The sequence below is a fragment of the Pan troglodytes genome, chromosome 2 (assembly GCF_028858775.2).
Source record: "Pan troglodytes isolate AG18354 chromosome 2, NHGRI_mPanTro3-v2.0_pri, whole genome shotgun sequence".
Classification (NCBI taxonomy): Eukaryota; Metazoa; Chordata; class Mammalia; order Primates; family Hominidae; genus Pan; species Pan troglodytes.
Window position 1 is genome coordinate 48,703,401 of NC_086015.1, and position 10,969 is coordinate 48,714,369.

The following is a 10,969-nucleotide window of genomic DNA, read 5'->3' on the forward strand; positions in this document are numbered from 1 at the left end:
CGGTGGCTCAAACCTGTAATCCCAGCACTTTGGGAGGCCAAGGCGGATGGATCACCTGAGGTCAGGAGTTCAAGACCAGCCTGGCCAACAAGGTGAAACCCTGTCTCTACTAAAATACAAAAATTAGCCGGGCATGATGGCGGGTGCCTGTAATCCCAGCTACTCGGGAGGCTGAGATGGGAGAATCACTTGAACCCAGGAGATGGTGGTTGTGGTGAGCCAAGATCATGCCACTGCACTCCAGCCTGGGTGGCTGAGGGAGACTCCGTCAAAAAAAAGAAAAGAAAAGAAAAGAAAAGAAAAAAGAAAATGTGTTTTCACATAGAAAATATAAGGGCAAATGCAAATTAAAAATAAGAGGTTCAATTTACTGTGATGAAAACAGGAGAAGAGATTTCCCTCCCCTCCTTTTTCTCAGGACATTTACCTTAGAAAACTTGTAAGTATTTTATCTTTTCTTTGAAATACATATGTATATATAGGTTTTTGAAGACTAGGCAGGACTTTTGCCAACTGGCCTTTTCTCAGCTCCATGACCAAGGAATGTTTTTCTCGAGGACCTGAAAGCCATCTCTTTGAATAGCAAAAATTAGAGCTTAGCTTCGGTGGGTGCCCTGCTTGAAGTTGCAAAACTACCTCTGCCATAAAAAGTTGAGAAGATTTTCCTCTGGATAAAGCCAATTAGCTAACATAGATGGTCACTGCAATTACCACAATAAAGTTGGGAAAAACCATGTGACAAAAGGTGCTGCCAAGTCCTCTTATTTGAAGACTAGCTATTGTTTATCTTGAAAGCATGTATGTAATGGGTTGTATCTGTTCGGCTATATAAGGAGGCGAGATTTCTTTCTGCCTTTTCAATCTCTTTGTAGGTTGCCTGTGATATGTGTTACATTCTAGTTTAATGCTTCTTTAATAGTGTATTCTTTCCCTGCTACCTTTGTAGAGAGAATTTCTGGGTTGGAAGAAGGATTTGTTTTTAATTATATTTCCCCAACAAAGGTTTGTGGAAACTTTTCCACTGCGTTTTTTTGTTGTTGTTGTTGTTGAGATGCAGTCTCGCTCTGTCGCCCAGGCTGTAGTGCAGTGGCTCAGTCTCAGCTCATTGCAAGCTCTGCCTCCCGGGTTCACGCCATTCTCCTGCCTCAGCCTCCAGAGTAGCTGGGACTGCAGGCATCCACCACCACGCCTGGCTAATTTTTTTGTATTTTTTTAGTAGAGACGGGGTTTCACCATGTTAGCCAGGATGGTCTCGATCTCCTGACCTCGTGATCTGCCCCCCTTGGCTTCCTAAAGTGCTGGGATTACAGGCGTGAGCCACCGCACCCGGCCACTCCACTGCCTCTTTTTTAAAATTTAAATTTAAATGTTTTTTCAATTGCCTCTTAAATGGATTTGTAAATATGAAAATTTCTCTTTGGGAGGCTGAGGAGGGAGAATCACTTAAGCCTAGGAGTTCAAGACCAGCCTGGGCAAAATGGCAAGACCTGGTCTCCACAAAGCAAGAAAGAAAAAGAGATAGAGAGGAAAGAAGGAAAGAAGGAAGGAAAGGAGGGAGGGAGGGAGGGAGGGAGGGAGGAAGGAAGGAAGGAAGGAAAGGAGGAAGGGAGGGAGGGAGGAAGGAAATTTTCTTATTTCCTTTGCACTTGCATCAAGTTGTGATCTGAAAACTACTTCTGGAACTGTGATTTGAGTTCAAAAAACATGCCTGCAGCCAGTTTGGATAGGAGTGAAGATCTCACTTCTTTTTTTAACTTTCAATAGCCAAAAAAAGCATATAGAGCAGCTTGATTTTGCTTGTGATTCAGACTATGTCCGTTGTCGGAATAACTTTACTACAGTATAAGTTTCACATATAAGAACTGTTTTGCCTTGTAATTCATTGGGAAACATTATCAAGTCTGCAACAAAAATCCAGTTTCCAAAGCCATTTTGTTTTGTTTTGTTTTGTTTGTTTTGAGACAGAGTCTCACTCTGTCACCCAGGCTGGAGTGCAGTGGCGCAATATTGGCTCACTGAAAGCTCTGCCTCCCAGGTTCACGCCATTCTCCTGCCTCAGCCTCCCAAGTAGCTGGGACTACAGGCGCCCACCACCACGCCCAGCTAATTTTTTTATATTTTTATTAGAGACAGGGTTTCACCATGTTAGCCAGGATGATCTCGATTTCCTGACCTCGTGATCCACCCGCCTCAGCCTCCCAAAGTGCTGGGATTACAGGCGTGAGTCACCATGCCCAGCTGCCATTCAGTTTTGATAATGGTTGAAGATGGTTCTTATTTAGAAAAAATTCAATCTTAGTTCTGATTTCAAAAAATCGTAATGAAACTTTATCACTCCTAAGTCATTCAACTAGCATATAGTAGGGCAAGTTGGGATATCTAGCTTTTATTTCTGACAAAAATATACAGAACTGACAATGATTTGGTCTACAAGAGCAAATGAAGCTCACTGTTGATATTACTGGTTCAACAACATATCTAAGGCATTTCCACACACTATCTGCTATGAATAACCATGTGTTTTTAACAACCTACATGCTCACAAGCTTTGTGCATTTATCGACTAAGACTTTCCTGTTTCACACATTTTTTTTTGTTTTGTTTTACTGTCATTTGTATCACTCTTAGCAGATTCTACTTTAGGTTGTACTGAATTGGTGTTTTCTCAGCTTCGTTGAAAATATTCTTACCTGCAGTTGTTATGTGCGTATTACTCATAAAGGATAATTCTTTAGTCACTTCAAACTCAGCACTGACTTCTAGAATATCAACAACTGATCAGTAGAGCAGTATCAGTAACATCTGTCAACTCATCAAGAGCCAGGAATTGCTTAAGTCCAGGAGTTGGATACCAGCCTGGGCAACATATTAGGACCCCCACCTCTACAAAAAAAAAATGTTTTTAATTAGCTGGGTGTGGTGGCACATGCCTGCAATCTCAGCTACTCAGGAGGCTGAGGCAGGAGGATTCCTTGAGCCCAGGAGCTGGAGGCTGCAGTAAGCTATGATTGTGCCACTGCATTCCAGTCTAGGTGACAGAGCAAGACTCTGTCTCTTAAGAAAAAACAGTCCTAGGCAAATGCTATTGAAAGTGGAAAGTTTAGAGAATGCTATCTTTGATAAATGGAAAGCCCAACTCAAAATGGCTTAATGAAAAAGGAAATGTTTTGGTATGGGTTACTGAACAACCAAGGGAGGGTGGGCTTCAGGGTTAGCTAAGGCCAGTAACTCTGGCTCTGTTTCACTTTGAATTTCTTGCTCTGCCCTCCTCTAGGTATTGGCTTCATCCCCAGGCAGAGAGCAACATGATTATGGTGTTCTGTCTCTGATAGCCACTCACAATTTTGTCCCCTACAAGACAGAACTGTCTCTGTATGCTTGCTCAGAATGCCAAAAAATCTTTTTCAGGTGCCTCCTTTCTCTCTCCCTAGCCAAAAATGGGTCATACGTCCTGGACAGATGACAAAAACCACTATACATTTTCCCCCCGCCTCTCTGGAATGTCACTTGCAGCTCTTCCCATTAAGTGATAGAGTCTATTTCTCTACCCCTTGAACATGGTCTCAGCATGTGAGTTGTTTTTGCCAGTGAAACATTAGTAAATTTGTTGTAAGTGGAGACTTAAAAAGTGTTCGTACATTGGAGCTTGCCATCTTTTGCTGATCTGTGGAACTCTGAGGCTACCATGTTAAGAAGCCTGTGATTGAGGGAGGACAAGTGACCATGTGGAGCAGAAACAAGACATCCCAGCTGAGCACTGCCCCCCACCCCAACCCTCACCAACCAACAAGATGTGAGAATGAGGCCATGCTGTCCTAAACAACCGACTTTGAGCCAGCCCAGATATGAAAACCACTTAGATGACCCACAGAATTATGAGAAGTAATAAATGTTTGTTATTTTAAGCCACTAAGTTTAGGAGTGGTTCGTTAAGAAGCAAAAGCTAACTGATATATGCCCATTTCTGAGGCAGTCATAGGCAAGGGGAATTGCATTACTCTTAAGTGAATCAAGAGACCCCTTTGGAGTTGGGATTAAGTTGTTTCCATGACAACCATGGCTGCATGGAAAAAGCCATGTTTTGTCAAAACAAAATGGGGTTTTGACAGGAAGAAAAAGAGGGAGAAAATGCTTGTTGAATTTGGCAACTACAAATTCACTAAATATACTCTACACCAAACTTTATGTTACTTCTTTAAGAAGGAAAACAAAGTTACCATTAGAAGGACTAGGCATAGGAACCAACATATATTTCTGTGTAGTGAGTGTGTCGTGTAGTATGCTTTGGGAGGGCAGCTGAGCTACCAAAACTTGGATTTCACAGTAGCAGGGGTTGGCCCTTTACAGAAAGCTAGTGATTAGTTTAGGTTTTGAGAGTCAAGTGATCTCTGTCACAACTACTCAATTCCACCATTGTTGTGTGGAAGTAGCAATAGAAAGAAAGGAAATAAACGAGCATAGTTGTGTTCCAGTAAAATTTTTTTTTGAAAAACAAGCAATGGGCTGGATTTGACCTACAGTTTGCCAATCCATCAACCAGAGAAGCAATGTGCAATGCTGTACAGAGTGTAGTTCACGCAATCAGGTGTCACCCAATGTACACATTTGTATTGTATATTTCATATAATTTTCTTGGGGAGGAAATCTGAGTTACCAGCAGTTGTACTTCCTGGAGGAAGGTAATAATACACTACTGTGCATTGGGCACTACGTGTACCCCGATGTAAGAAGACAAAGATAAAAATACTTGTTTGTCAGAGATTAAACATACAACTTTGGGCCTTGCTTTCTTTACATAATCTGCAGAGGGGAATAAAGTTAGGTGTATTTCTGTCTCATGCAGAGAAGTGACATAGCTTTGTGGAGTGTGTAACTCTTACAACTTTCATGGGAAAAATGCCAAGTTGTGAAGAATTCCATTTCACCCAGAAAAGCAATATTCTTCTTAGTGCCTTGTGTTCAGTGCTTAACTGCTCAAAAAAAAGTAGATCAAGCATGTTTTTTGGCTATAAACCAAGCAGGAACCCAAAGAAAAAGAAAAAGCAAAAAGAATTTAGTATTTTTAAAAATGCTTTGAAGTAGGAGAAAATTCAAAACTTGATTGAATTCCTTATACGTATGGTTATTTTCTTTTGAATTGTGTAATGAAGTTCGGGTGGCTCACTGCATTTTTCATATTTAGAGCCTCAAAAAATCTTAATCTTGCACTGCCTCTGTAAATTGTGTTACCTTCATGGAGAAGAAAGATGAGTTATTAGTAAGGATTTGTCACTTAGGTTAATAATATATATTTCTAAACAATCTTTTCTTCATGTAATCTGCTGGAGTGAAAAACTGAGTTTCCAGTAGTGGTATCTCACCGAAAAGGGAAATTCGGCTGGGTGCAGTGGTTCACAACTGTAATCCCAGCACTTTGGAGGCCAAGGCGGGCGGATCACTTGAGGGCAGGAGTTCGAGACCAGCCTGGCCAACATGGTGATACTCCATCTTTCCTAAAAATACAAGAATTAGCCGGGTGTGGTGATGTGCTCCTGTAATCCCCACTACTCAGGAGGCTGAGGCAGGAGAATCACTTGAACCTGGGAGGCAGAGATTGCAAGGAGCCAAGATCACGACACTAGACTCCAGCCTGGATGACAGAGCCAGAGTCCATCTCAGAAAAAAAAAAAAAAATAGAGAGAAAAAAGAAAGAAAGAAAAGAAGGGAAATTCACTCGTATGGACTTTGTATTTCCTATAATCTGTTGGATTGGAAAGATGAATTATTAGCAGTTTTAGCTCTCCCAAAGTCACAACTTTCATGTCTGTAGAATGTCCCTTTTTATATATTCCCTTTGGAGAGGTAATCAGGTGGGAAAGCATTTAGCATCCAACTTGGTGGATAGTCCAAAGGTTATTTTTTATTATTTAACAAGGTTCCCAGGGGAGGCAGTTGAGGGCTGCTATAGCAGCTCCAGAACCAGGCTCATTTTTTCCTCAAGTCCTGCCACCTTATAATATGTTTAGTAGTTTCATGCTTGACACTTCTTGATTATAAGATGGCTGCTGCATCAGCAGGCTCATAAGTGTGTTCCAGAAAAGGAGAAGGAGAAAGTGCAAAGGACAAAAAACATTTTCCAATTAAGTCTGTTCTTTCTAATTAGGAAAAAAGCAACATTCCTGGAGGGCCCATCTATAAGCTATAAGCTCTCCATTTATATTTTCTTTCTTTCCTTTTTTCTTTTCTTTTCTTTTTCTTTCTTTCTTTTTTTTTTTTTTTTTTTTTTTTTTTTTTGAGACAGAGTCTTGCTCTGTTACCCAGCCTGGAGTGCAGTGGCACATTCTCTGCTCACTGCAACCTCTGCCTCCCAGGTTCAAGCGATTCTCCTGCCTCAGCCTCTCAAGTAACTAGGACTACAGTTAGCTCAGCTAATTTTTATACTTTTAGTGGAGATGGGGTTTTGCCACGTTGGTCAGGCTGGTTTTGAACTCCTGACCTCAGGTGATCTGCCTGCCTCGGCCTCCCAAACTGCTGGGATTACAGGCATGAGCCACCATGCCTGGCCCTCCATTTATATGTTCTAGGCTAGAGATGTATCATATGGCCAGCTTTAGCTGAGAAAGAACTTGAGAAATCTGGGCACAGTGCCACTCTGAACAAAATTCAGTTTGGCTATAAGGAGGATGAGGAGAATAGATATTTTATGGGCAACTTGCAGTACTTGCCGTGATATCCTTGTTAAACTGGTGGCCAGTGGATCTAAAATTCGTGGATATAGTTCTGACTCGCTTACAGATGGTGTGGGGAAAAAGGAGAAAATTTAGACAAGGACAACTGAAATGATGAAAAGGAAAGAGGATTGTCTGCTGTAGCCTTCAAGGGACACTGGGCTTGGAATTCAAAGTTCTAGCTTTCTGACCTGATTCTGTAATGTACAAACTGTGTGACACTCGTTGAGTTAACTTCTATAAGCCTGTTACCCTTGTCTGTAAGATGGCGATGGAATGTTAGAAAGAAAGGGAGAATGGATATTGGATAAGCAAATGCAAACTTACTAATAGTTACATCTTGCATAGAAAAACAGCAGACCTCCCTATGGCATATTCTTCATATAATCTCTTTTTTTACACCAAATATACTTTATTAGCACAAAAAAGCAGTCATAACAAGGCACAGCAAGCAGAAACATACATTAGCAGTCAAAGGGTTAGTGTTGTATACAAATATAGCTTTTCTTTTTTGCAGCCTTGGCGGTAGCCATAAAGATGTAAAATAACATTCTGTAGCAGCAGGTAAGGAAACTATGAAGCACTCACCAGTGATACAGAGCACATTAACAAAAAGGCACAAGAATGGATTCGGCTACTTTAGTGCAAAATGTCTAGGACTGCAAATTCAGTTCAGTTATTAAGAAACAAACACTAGAACTTGATATAACTTCCAAAAGAGCTCACTCACGTAGTAGCACATATTATTCTAAGTGACAAAAACGTGCTAAGTTATTTACAGATATAATGGCTGTACAGTACCTTTTAAATCTGCAATTTAGGTTTCTGATTTTCCATTAAGAATTAACTGCACTGGGCTGGGCGCAGTGGCTCACGCCTGTAATCCCAGCACTTTGGGAGGCTGAGGCGGGTGGATCACGAGGTCAGGAAATCGAGACCATACTGGCCAACACGGTGAAACCCCGTCTCTACTAAAAGTACAAAAAATTAGCCGGGCGTGGTGGCGGGCGCCTGTAGTCCCAGCTACTCGGGAAGCTAAGGCAGGAGAATGGCATGAACCCGGGAGACAGAGCTTGCAATGAGTCGAGATCGCGCCACTGCACTCCAGCCTGGGCGACAGAGAAAGACTCCGTCTCAAAAAAAAAAAAAAAAAAAAGAATTAACTGCACTGAAATTCTATAAATTATACTTAAGCAATTCAGGTATGAGAGTTTACAAAAAAGAGATAAATACTGCCATCCAAATTATTAATTACAGTTCAACAATAACCTCAATATCAGCAACCAGCAACCATTGTAGTTACTATTATCTGACTTGCTTGGGCATCTTCTAGTCTCATGTACTTCATAGTTCACAAAATCATCCTGGACATAGGAAAAGATCCAACTTTTATGAAACAATTAGACTGTACATCAACTGAAAAAAAATCACACGCAAGACTGCATTGCAACAGGTATTTCAAATGCCTGTTTTAAGTTAAAGCACTCATTAAAAAAAAAAAAAAAAAAACCTAGGGCCTTTCAATAAAATTCTACTACTAGCTTTGTAAGTCTGAAATTTTAAGAATGGCTATTTAGAAAATCTGGTTTACTTAACAGTACCTTTTGCAGAAGAGAAAAGGCGTCTGATTATAAACTACATCAACAGTTAAGTGAACTGCACTATGCCCTTGTGGCCAGAAAATTGCATTTTTTTCTAAAATGAAGGCAGTCTTTTATTTATTTATTTTTTCCACTTCCAAAGCTTGATTTATAGTAAATACAAACATCATTACGTTTGGAAGATTGTAGAAAAACTCTTAGAAAAAATAATTTCAAACATTAGTCACACTGTTGAAATACTCATTCAATATTAATAATTTGTTCCTCAGTAAGAAATAGAATTCTTCATAACAAATGCCCCAGTGTTGCCTCACTCAAATACTACAGCCATTAAAAACCAAATTGTTAGTGAAATCGGCAAAATGTGTTTGTAGTCTTACTGAACACCTGTAGCTCTATCCTCTGTTATTCCAATAGGCACCATGTTTATCTGAACAAATAACAGCAGGTCGCATCTGACAGATACTAACACTAAGCTTACATACTGTATGAAAAAGCCTAACACTGCTACGTGTGTTTGCTGTAGGTGTACTGCCTGATGCTCATGAAAGCCGACCTAGTTAACACCCTTTGGGGATAGGAGAGTTTACTTTGCCTTGACTGGTTCTCGTTCTAACCAGCAAACGCTAACTTTGTGTTTATAATGATACTTTTTTTTTTTTTTTTTTGAGACGGAGTCTCGCTCTGTCGCCCAGGCTGGAGTGCAGTGGCGCAATCTCGGCTCACTACAAGCTCCGCCTCCCGGGTTCACAACATTCTCCTGCCTCAGCCTCCCAAGTAGCTGGGACTACAGGCCCAGCTAATTTTTTTTTTTTTTTTTTTTTTTGTATTTTTAGTAGGGTTTCACCGTGTTAGCCAGGATGGTCTCGATCTCCTTCCCTCATGATCCGCCCGCCTCGGCCTCCCAAAGTGCTGGGATTACAGGCGTGAGCCACCGCGCCCGTTCTATAATGATACTTTTTAAAAAAGTCCTGTAACATTGAGGGTAGAGGGAGCCCATCAATTCCATCATACGTAGTGCATCTGCAGATTACTGTGCGACAGATATACCGCAGGCTAAAAGGAAAAGTCCTATTTAGTGATATAGCAAGCAATGGTTCAAAAAAACATGCACTAACTGAGATCTTTATAATGTTCTAAAAGTCCAGTTACAGTGGAGGAATGAAATATACACGGGTCATGGCATCGAAACTAAAGTTGTGATTCCACTGCTCAACTCGGGCATGCAGGGATCTATTGCAGAGGCGGAAACTCACAGAGTTTCCGGTAGTCCTCTTGTGCAGAGTCCCTGAGCAAAAACGTGCCTTCAGGTTTCCCTTCAGGAAGGGCTTCTGCTTCATAACGGTCCACCACTCCCCAGTAACAGGGATTCCCTGTAATTTGAAGCAAATCAGGCACAAGACCTATATGTAATCAATCTGTGTGTGGACTTTCCAAGCTCCTTGTCTGCTAACATGGGTATGGCTGTCTCCAGATATCTGACGCTGCTTCTACCTCCGTGACTGCAAACACAGGGTGGTTGTATCCTCTTCCGAGTCACAATTAACTTGTGGACCGTCCCCACTTATTTCAGTCATTCCGGGAGCTAACTTTGGTCCCAGTTTATATAATGGATTAACCTGTGCAGTAGCTTCAAATGTATGTACTTGTGCACTGGGAGGGGGATCAACCCCTTCTTCAATACTAAGCCGTCTTGTCTCTCTAAGCCTATCTTCTTCGTCTTCTGTAGAAACCAAAGATGGATCAAGTGTATCAAAAAATGTTGAACGTGGGCTCACAGGAGCTGTATGCTGTTTAATCAAATGCCATTTTTGGGCTAAATCTGAGCCAGCAGGAAAAGGGCATTTCTCAAGCATTAATTCAGAAAGATGGATTTTTCTTTTATTGGAAGAGAGAGGCTTTGACTGCTTGCTGTAAGTTCTCATGGGAAAACACTAGCCCACAGTATCCTGCAACGTCTTTCTCAGAGAGCGACTTCCTACAGTTCTGCTGGACACACTGTCCATGTCGTGTACAGAACTTACACCAGAGCGCCTCTCAATCCTTTGAAGTCCACTTCGAGTTCTACCAAACGTTTGATCAGTATCCAATGAACTCTAGGTCTTAGTAGAACAGGAATGTTTTTTCCTCGCACCCCATGGAGCATGTCGAGAGTAGGAATCTCTTCGTGCAACTCTTGTTCCTGGGGTAACACAAGAATCATTATCCTTTTTGATGCTTATTTCAACAATTTGAGGAATTTCGGTGGCACAATTTTGATTTCTCTTTGAAGAATTATTTGAAGGGCTTAATCCCAGTTGTAAGGCAACATCTTCTCTTAAGGGACGGCTTTGGTGCTGAGGAGTTGAGTCTCCTATGCTGATGTTTTTCTCTTTGACAGACAGACATTTGTCGGAGTTCATGTTAACATTTTCACCACAGCTTCCTCCTTCATGACCGAAGAGATTCTGACACCTGTATTTGAAGTTATTCCACATTTTCCCCACTTTATCCATTGATTATAAAATCATCGGGGGCGCACGGGGCAGCCTCATCCAGGACACCTAAGGCCAGGCAGGACGGGCCTGGACGGCGCAGTCACCTACAGGGCGAGTCCACCCACCCTCCGGTGCGTCCCGTCCCCTCCGACTGCCCAGCGAGCGCAGCCTCGCTTCCTCCGGA

At 41.6% G+C, this 10,969-nt stretch overlaps 1 pseudogene; it reads right to left on the reverse strand.

Moving 5' to 3' along the window:
* Positions 1 to 2,634: 2,634 nt before the first annotated feature.
* Positions 2,635 to 10,803, reverse strand: LOC738358 (suppressor of cytokine signaling 5-like; annotated as a pseudogene).
* Between the last annotated feature and the right edge of the window lie 166 nt (positions 10,804 to 10,969).